Source organism: Oryx dammah, unplaced genomic scaffold (genome assembly GCF_014754425.2).
Source record: "Oryx dammah isolate SB20612 unplaced genomic scaffold, SCBI_Odam_1.1 HiC_scaffold_21, whole genome shotgun sequence".
NCBI classification, from domain to species: Eukaryota; Metazoa; Chordata; class Mammalia; order Artiodactyla; family Bovidae; genus Oryx; species Oryx dammah.
Window position 1 is genome coordinate 14536317 of NW_024070205.1, and position 8002 is coordinate 14544318.

Genomic DNA, 8002 nt, shown 5'->3' on the forward strand with positions numbered 1-8002 from the left:
TACTTGCCTGGAATATCACCAAATCTCCTTAAACTCAACTCTGGCCATATTCTAGTAACTAAAGTTTGATAAAGAAAGCCATTTCGGGACTTCCCTGGTGGTTCAATGGTTAAGAATCTGCCTTGCAATGCAGAAGACATGGATTTGATCCCTGGTCAGGGAACGAAGATCACACCTGCCTCAGAGCAACTCAGCCCATGCCCTCTGGAGCCCACACACCACAACTACTGAGCCCAAGGGCCACAAGTAGAGTTTTTGCGCTGCAACAAAATATCCCACATGCCACAACAAAGAGCCCATTCAGTCAAATAAATAAATATTAAGAAAAGAAAGAAAACCATATGATATCCCTAATTAGTCCCACAATAAATTCAAGACTCGGTCACATATGGATACCTGACACTTCCTAACCTGATTTACACTTCCCCAGTACATTTGCTTTCCAACTCACATAGGCAATTATTTTGTACTTCTTTCTCTCTCTTCAAACATCACCTTAACCCTTGACCCTACCTCATATTTTCCTGAGAAATTAGCAGCAACTTAAATGGAGTTCCTTTGTCTTTCTGTTAGTCTGTTTCCTTCTGTACCTAGTCTTTCTACATTCTTTCCTGCCATTACCAAGGTCGATGTGTCTGTTCTAAACAAGACTGCCTGCTCCACTGGGATCTTCTGAACCATGTCGTATCATTATCTTGCAGTTACGCATTCTTTCTGCTACATCATCCGTTTCTCCCATTCTTCTGAATCAATCTTATCTGATCTACTTTCAGTCAGTCAGTCAGTTCAGTTGCTCAGTCGTGTCCGATTCTTTGTGACCCCATGGATCGTAGCATGCCAGGCCTCCCTGTCCATCACCAACTCCCGGAGTTCACTCAGATTCACGTCCATTGAGTCAGTGATGCCATCCAGCCATCTCATCCTCTGTCGTCCCCTTCTCCTCCTGCCCCCAATCCCTCCCAGCATCAGAGTCTTTTCCAATGAGTCAGCTCTTCACATGAGGTGGCCAAAGTACTGGAGCTTCAACTTCAGCATCAGTCTTTCCAAAGAACACCCAGGACTGATCTCAGAGTGGACTGGTTGAATCTCCTTGCAGTCCAAGGGACTCTCAAGAGTCTTCTCCAACACCACAGTTCAAAAGCATCAATTCTTTGGTGCTCAGCTTTCTTCACGTCCAACTCTCACATCCATACATGACCACTGGAAAAACCATAGCCTTGACTAGATGGACCTTTGTTGGCAAAGTAATGTCTCTGCTTTTGCATATGCTATCTAGGTTGGTCATAACTTTTCTTCCAAGGAGTAAGCATCTTTTAATTTCATGGCTGCAGTCACCATCTGCAGTGATTTTGGAGCCCCCCAAAATAAAGTCTGACACTGTTTCCACTATTTCCCCATCTTATATCTGCCATGAAGTGATGGGACCAGATGTCATGATCTTCGTTTTCTGAATGTTGAGCTTTAAGCCAACTTTTCCACTCTCCTCTTTCACTTTCATCAAGAGGCTCTTTAGTTCTTCTTCACTTTCTGCCCTAAGGGTGGTGTCATCTGCATATCTGAGGTTATTGATATTTCTCCCAGCAATCTTGATTCCAGCTTGTGCTTCTTCTCATGATGTACTCTGATGTACTCTGCATATAAGTTAAATAAGCAGGGTGACAATATACAGCCTTGATGTACTCCTTTTCCTATTTGGAACCAGTCTGTGGTTCCATGTCCAGTTCATCTGATCTTAAAACTCACCTTCCCGATCCAAAATACCCTTTAATATTCATCACATTTTTTTTCCTTCCCTTTACGGCAAAAACTTCAAAAGAATAACTATTGAGTAATCTCCAGTCTCCACTTTCTTACCTCCCAATCTCATCTTGACCACTTCAATCAAGCTTCTAACTTTTCCATTTTCTCATAGAGGTCGTCAATAATCTGATGTTGCCACATCCAATGGACACATCTGTGCCTCCATCCTACTGGGACTTTTAGCAACACTTAGCTTTATTGATCAACACCTACTTCCTGAAACACTTTCCTCTCTTGTCCTTAGTGTCATCTACTTTCCTAATTTTCTTCTTACCTCACTGGATTTTTTTATTCCACTCTTAAACCCCTTTGTTTCTACTCAATCTCTGAACTTTGGAATGATCTTGGATTTTTTTCCCTTTTCTTTACCTACATTTATTTCCCAGGTGATTTCACCTGAGTATCTCATTCTAGTCACCTTTACCAGCAGAGTATAGATCCCTGACTGGCCTCATAGTCTTTAAAGAGACAAGCAAGGATGATTCCAGGCAGAAATTAGGTTACAGTTAATCAAGCATACTTCCCACCAAAACCAGACAGAGTTCCCAGGTTCATTCACACGCCCACTTCTCCCCGAGTAATAGTCTTTCCTTAGTCAGGACATTACACAGGCTTGTCCAGACCTGTCCTTTCTGTTTAGTTTTCATGGTTCCACTCTGAAGCTCCGGAAGTACCTCTTCCTTCCTCTCCCAAGTCCACTTCCTCTCACAGAATATTTCAAAGTTAAACACAACACAGCCACTTCAAATTTACACAGATCTCCTGACTCTGCATCCAGGATTTTTTTTCTAGTATATCAAGCTGCCTCTCAGACTCTTACTGATAAGTTTCATTTTATGTTACTCTATATAGGTCTTTTGCATGAAATTCTTATCCTCCACACACCACCCTCCCTTCCCCACCAAAATAACTGACCACTCATGCATGGCTCCATAACACTTGTATGCATTGTGGCATAGAGTTTGTTTTTCTAAACAAGTAAAACAAAAAGCTTGGCTTAAAAATAATAAACATGTTATACTCATGCATATCAGCAATATTTTAAAACAAGATTTGTTTTCTCCTGTTTTCCTTCACAACAATCTATTACTATGTCAGATTTCAAAACAAAAGCTAGTTTCCACAGGAAGGGAAAACAGGTCAAGGGAAACGAGGTTTAGATTTGAAATTTTACATAGCTTTCCCAGAAACAGTGACGGTTATTGGCACTTTACCACTTTTAATCCTGAGCATGAAATTCAAACTTCTATGGAAACAAAACTATGTAACTATGAACAAAACAAACAACACATTGGTCCCTTCCTGGTGTGAACTTTGGGTACATTTGGCAGCTCTTTCAAATTGTGAGTAATGTATCTCTCCTTCTCTAGCCACTTTAAAAAGGTCAGATTCTAAACTGTCAGGAAGGGTTCAAGTGGCAACTAAACTAAAATAAGGCATAAAGAAAGGCCTCCTTTCATGTTTCTCAAAGCATGTTCTACTGACAATGTCTTGGGTAGTGATTACGTTTATGATGAAGTCTATACTTTTGTTTGGGTTATGATTCATTTATTTATGATTTTTAACAGGAACCAGACATTGCCTCATTACCATCTTGTTCAAGAAATATGTCTTGCAATGAATTTTGGTAAGGTAAACTTTTTTCCCATTAGGCTAGGATGGGTGTTAAAAATTAAAAATGAGATTATTTCAACAATCTATTGAAGTCAGTGGTTCTAGGACTATAAATCTGTGGCCATGTGTGTGTTCAGGCACCAAGTCGTGTCCATCTCTTTGCGACTCCACAGACTGCAGCACGCCAGGCTTCCCTGTCCTTCACTATCTCCCAGAGTTTGCTCAAATTCATGTCCATCAGATCTGTGGCTAGTAAGTATTAATTCCTTTTTATCAGAAATTCTGAGGCTACATAAGAAAGAAGTACTGGAGCAGTCAGATTCCTGAGCCTAACACAAATCACTGAACTAGGCACAGAGCAAGGTACCACAGAAACTATGTTCCCACTTTGGGTCCAGATTACACAGGCTATAGATTACACAGGCTACAGATACAGATTACACAGCCTTGGCCAGAGTACCACATTGATTTGCTACTTGATCTTGGCATTTAAGGTATATTCCTAAGCCATGAGTTCAGTTAATTCAGTTCAGTTCAGTCGTTCAGCTGTGTCCGACTCTTTGCGAGCCCATGAATCACAGCACACCAGGCCTCCCTGTCCATCACCAACTCCCAGAGTTCACTCAGACTCACGTCCATCGAGTCAGTGATGCCATCCAGCCATCTCATCCTCTGTCGTCCCCTTTTCCTCCTGCCCCCAATCCCTCCCAGCATCAGGGTCTTTTCCAGTGAGTCAACTCTTTGCATGAGGTGGCCAAAGTACTGGAGCTTCAGCTTTAGCATCATTCCTTCCAAAGAAATCCCAGGGCTGATCTCCTTCAGAATGGATTGGTTGGATCGATCTCCTTGCAGTCCAAGGGACTCTCAAGAGTCTTCTCCAACACCACAGTTCAAAAGCATCAATTCTTTGGTGCTCAGCTTTCTTCACAGTCCAACTCTCACATCCATACATGACCACAGAAGAAACCATAGCCTTGACTAGACGGACCTTAGTCAGCAAAGTAATGTCTCTGCTTTTGAATATACTATCTAGGTTGGTCATAACTTTTCTTCCAAGGAGTAAGCATCTTTTAATTTCATGGCTGCAGTCAACATCTGCAGTGATTTTGGAGCCCCAAAAAACAAAGTCTGACACTGTTTCCACTGTTTCCCCATCTATTTCCCATGAAGTGATGGGACCAGATGCCATGATCTTCATTTTCTGAATGTTGAGCTTTAGGCCAACTTTATCACTCTCCACTTTCACTTTCATCAAGAGGCATTTTAGTTCCTCTTCACTCTGCCATAAGGGTGGTGTCATCTGCATATCTGAAGTTATTGATATTTCTCCCGGCAATCTTGATTCCAGCTTGTGCTTCTTCCAGTCCAGCGTTTCTCATGCTGTACTCTGCATAGAAGTTAAATAAGCAGGGTGACAATATACAGCCTTGACGTACTCCTTTTCCTATTTGGAACCAGTCTCTTGTTCCATGTCCAGTTCTAACTGCTGCTTCCTGACCTGCATATAGGTTTCCTAAGAGGCAGGTCAGGTGGTCTGGTATTCCCATCTCTTTCAGAAATTTCCACAGTTTATTGTGATCCACACAGTCAAAGGCTTTGACATAGTCAATAAAGCAGAAATAGATGTTTTTCTGGAACTCTCTTGCTGTTTCCATGATCCAGCAGATGTTGGCAATTTGATCTCTGGTTCCTCTGCCTTTTCTAAAACCAGCTTGAACATCAGGAAGTTCACAGTTCACATATTGCTGAAGCCTGGCTTGGAGAATTTTGAGCATTACTTTACTATCGTGTGAGATGAGTGCAATTGTGCGGTAGTTTGAGCATTCTTTGGCATTACCTTTCTTTGGAATTAATTAGTGGACTGTTAATATAATAAAGGCAGTCATGATCCTGAGTGGCCTAAATGTTTTAAGATGTCAGTTCCACCTTATACCAGCTATGTGACTTTAGACAAATTGATTAATCCCTTAGCTTCAATATCTTCTGAAAATCAGAGTGCTGATAAGTAACCTCAGCAAAACTGTAGTCTGGCCTTAATTACGTAAATACATGTATGTATCTGGTTCCCAATAAATGTTAGTTCCTTTCCCTTACATAAATTTAAATCAGGAATCAGTGACAGATTCTATTATATCACAACTGCTTACTGATTCACATGGGTACTCACAAGAGTATTCACTTATGTGCTGCCTCTTTAGAGACAAAAAGATTTCTAGGACTTTGGAGCTAATGATAAAAACCTCCATCTTATACCCATTTCATGGATAGAATGCACAGCTTACAAATGCTGTTGAGGCAGTGGGGACAGTGGGAATGGGCCAGGGCTGGGCAGAGGCCAGGCAAGATGGCAGGCATGGAGACCGAGTTGCTGTCCCTGATCCCGGTATCACTGCCCACCGATGATCCCCTGTTCTTCATTTTATCCTTCTTGGACTGCTGCTCCTGCTGCTGCTGCTAAGTTGCTTCAGTCGTGTCCAACTCTGTGCAACCCCATGACGGTAGCCCACCAGGCTCTCCTGTCCCTGGGATTCTCCAGGCAAGAACACTGGAGTGGGTTGCCATTTCCTTCTTCAATGCGTGAAAGTGAAAAGTGAAAGTGAAATCTCTCAGTAGTGTCCGACCCTCAGCAACCCCATGGACTGCAGCCTTCCAGGCTCCTCCATCTATGGGATTTTCCAGGCAAGAGTACTGGAGTGGGGTGCCATTGCCTTCTCCATCCTTCTTGGACTACAGGGACCTAATCAATTGTTCCAACATCAGTCAAAGTCTTAGTTAGCTATCAAGTCATGATCTGCTGTGGAAAAGACACTGCAAAAATAGTGGCCGATATCTGAGGAGGACAAAACACAGAAGAGTCAGTGTTGGCAATTCCTCTTCATTGATATTTGTTTTAATGTAGGAAGGTATAATGACCATAATGATGCTATTTAAAAGGCCTGGGATGGTCTCAAGAAATATTTGAACCCACATGTGCTCAGATGGTTTATTCTCTAAAAGAGGGTGGGTAATCCAGGCAAGAGTACTGGAGTGGGTTGCCATTTCCTTCTCCAGGGGATCTTCCTGACCCAGGGATCGAACCCAGGTCTCCTGCATTCCAGGCAGATGCTTTAACCTCTGAGCCACCAGGGAAGTCCTATCAAAAAGGAAAATATATTCTCTGGTTCAATCCCTGGGTCGGGAAGATCCCCTGGAGGGCATGGCAACCCACTCCAGTATTCTTGCCCGGAGAATCTCTATGGACAGAAGAACCTGGCAGGCCATAGTCCATGGGTTGCAAAGAGTCAAACACGATTAAGCAACTTAGCAAGCAAGCAATAGATGCTGTGGAAGTTCAGATGAGCTGCAAGCTTCCTGATTATCATCCACAGTGGGCAAAAGTCAGTCTTTCCTGGTTTGTTGGGAAGCATGGTGCTGTCTAATCACTATTATTCTGAGGATTTTTATACTTTGATACAGCTTCTGGAGGCTTCTAGCAGAGATAGGGAAAGAAATACTGTCTCCCTTTAACATTTTGCATATATACTGGTTTCAGTCAGTACATATAGCAACGGAAACTGCAGAGGGCCAAAACAAAAATGAAATCTTCTGCTAATATCCAGGCCAAATGGCTCAGAATCCAGCTGCTATTGACATGTTTAAGTGCGACTTTTACTGACTGGTTTACTTCTTATGTCAACAATGTTGTACTGCGAAGAGGGCTTCCCTATCATCAGAGACCAAAATTTCAGGTATGTTCATGACCCAGCGTGTGTAGCAATGACTGGGGATATTACCGTTTCAGTTTCCACACTGTCTCTGCCAGAATTTAGTTCTTTACATCCACCCCACTATTTCTTCATATACCAAATCAGAATTGAAATGTCGAAAGAAGCACTTCCTGAGAAGGCTTGTCAGTTAGATCATTGCTACTGGTGGATAACAAATGCTGAAGGTGATGTGGAAGAAGTTCAAGGACCTGGAGTAGTTGGTGAATTTCCAATCATCAGTCCAGGCCAGGTATATGAATTCACAAGCTGTACCACATTCTCTACAACATCAGGCTATATGAAGGGATATTATACCTTCCATTTTCTTTACTTGAAGAACAAGATCTTTAATGTTGTCATTCCTGATTACATATGGCATGTCTGACATTCCAGATATGTATAACTCAATTGGAAATGGGTTCTGATGAATATAAAGAGATGGAAGAGGAAGAAGAGGGGGAGAAGGAAGATGATGATAAGAATCAGCAGATAAGGATGAATCTTATGAAGATGACCAGGAGGAGAGACAGAAAAAAGTCTTTGATGTTATCATTTGAAGACATCATTGTTCTCACTTTTTTTTTTAAGCAAATTGACTTCACCGGTGGCTCAGATGGTAAAAAGTCCGCCTGCAATGCAGGTGACCTGGCTTTGATCCCTGGATTTGGCAGATCTTCTAGAGAAGGGAAGGGCTACCCACTTCAGTACTCTTGCCTGGAGAATTCCATGGACAGAGGAGCCTGGTGGGCTACAGTCCATGGGGTCGCAAAGAGACAGATATGACTGAGCAATTAACGCTAACACTTCCACTGCTGATGGAAGACCTGGGGTGAATTCTCAAT

General features: G+C 42.3%; 1 pseudogene; it reads left to right on the forward strand.

Annotated features, from left to right (window-relative positions):
- Positions 1 to 5758: 5758 nt before the first annotated feature.
- Positions 5759 to 7717, forward strand: LOC120880440 (annotated as a pseudogene).
- The last annotated feature ends 285 nt before the right edge of the window (positions 7718 to 8002 follow it).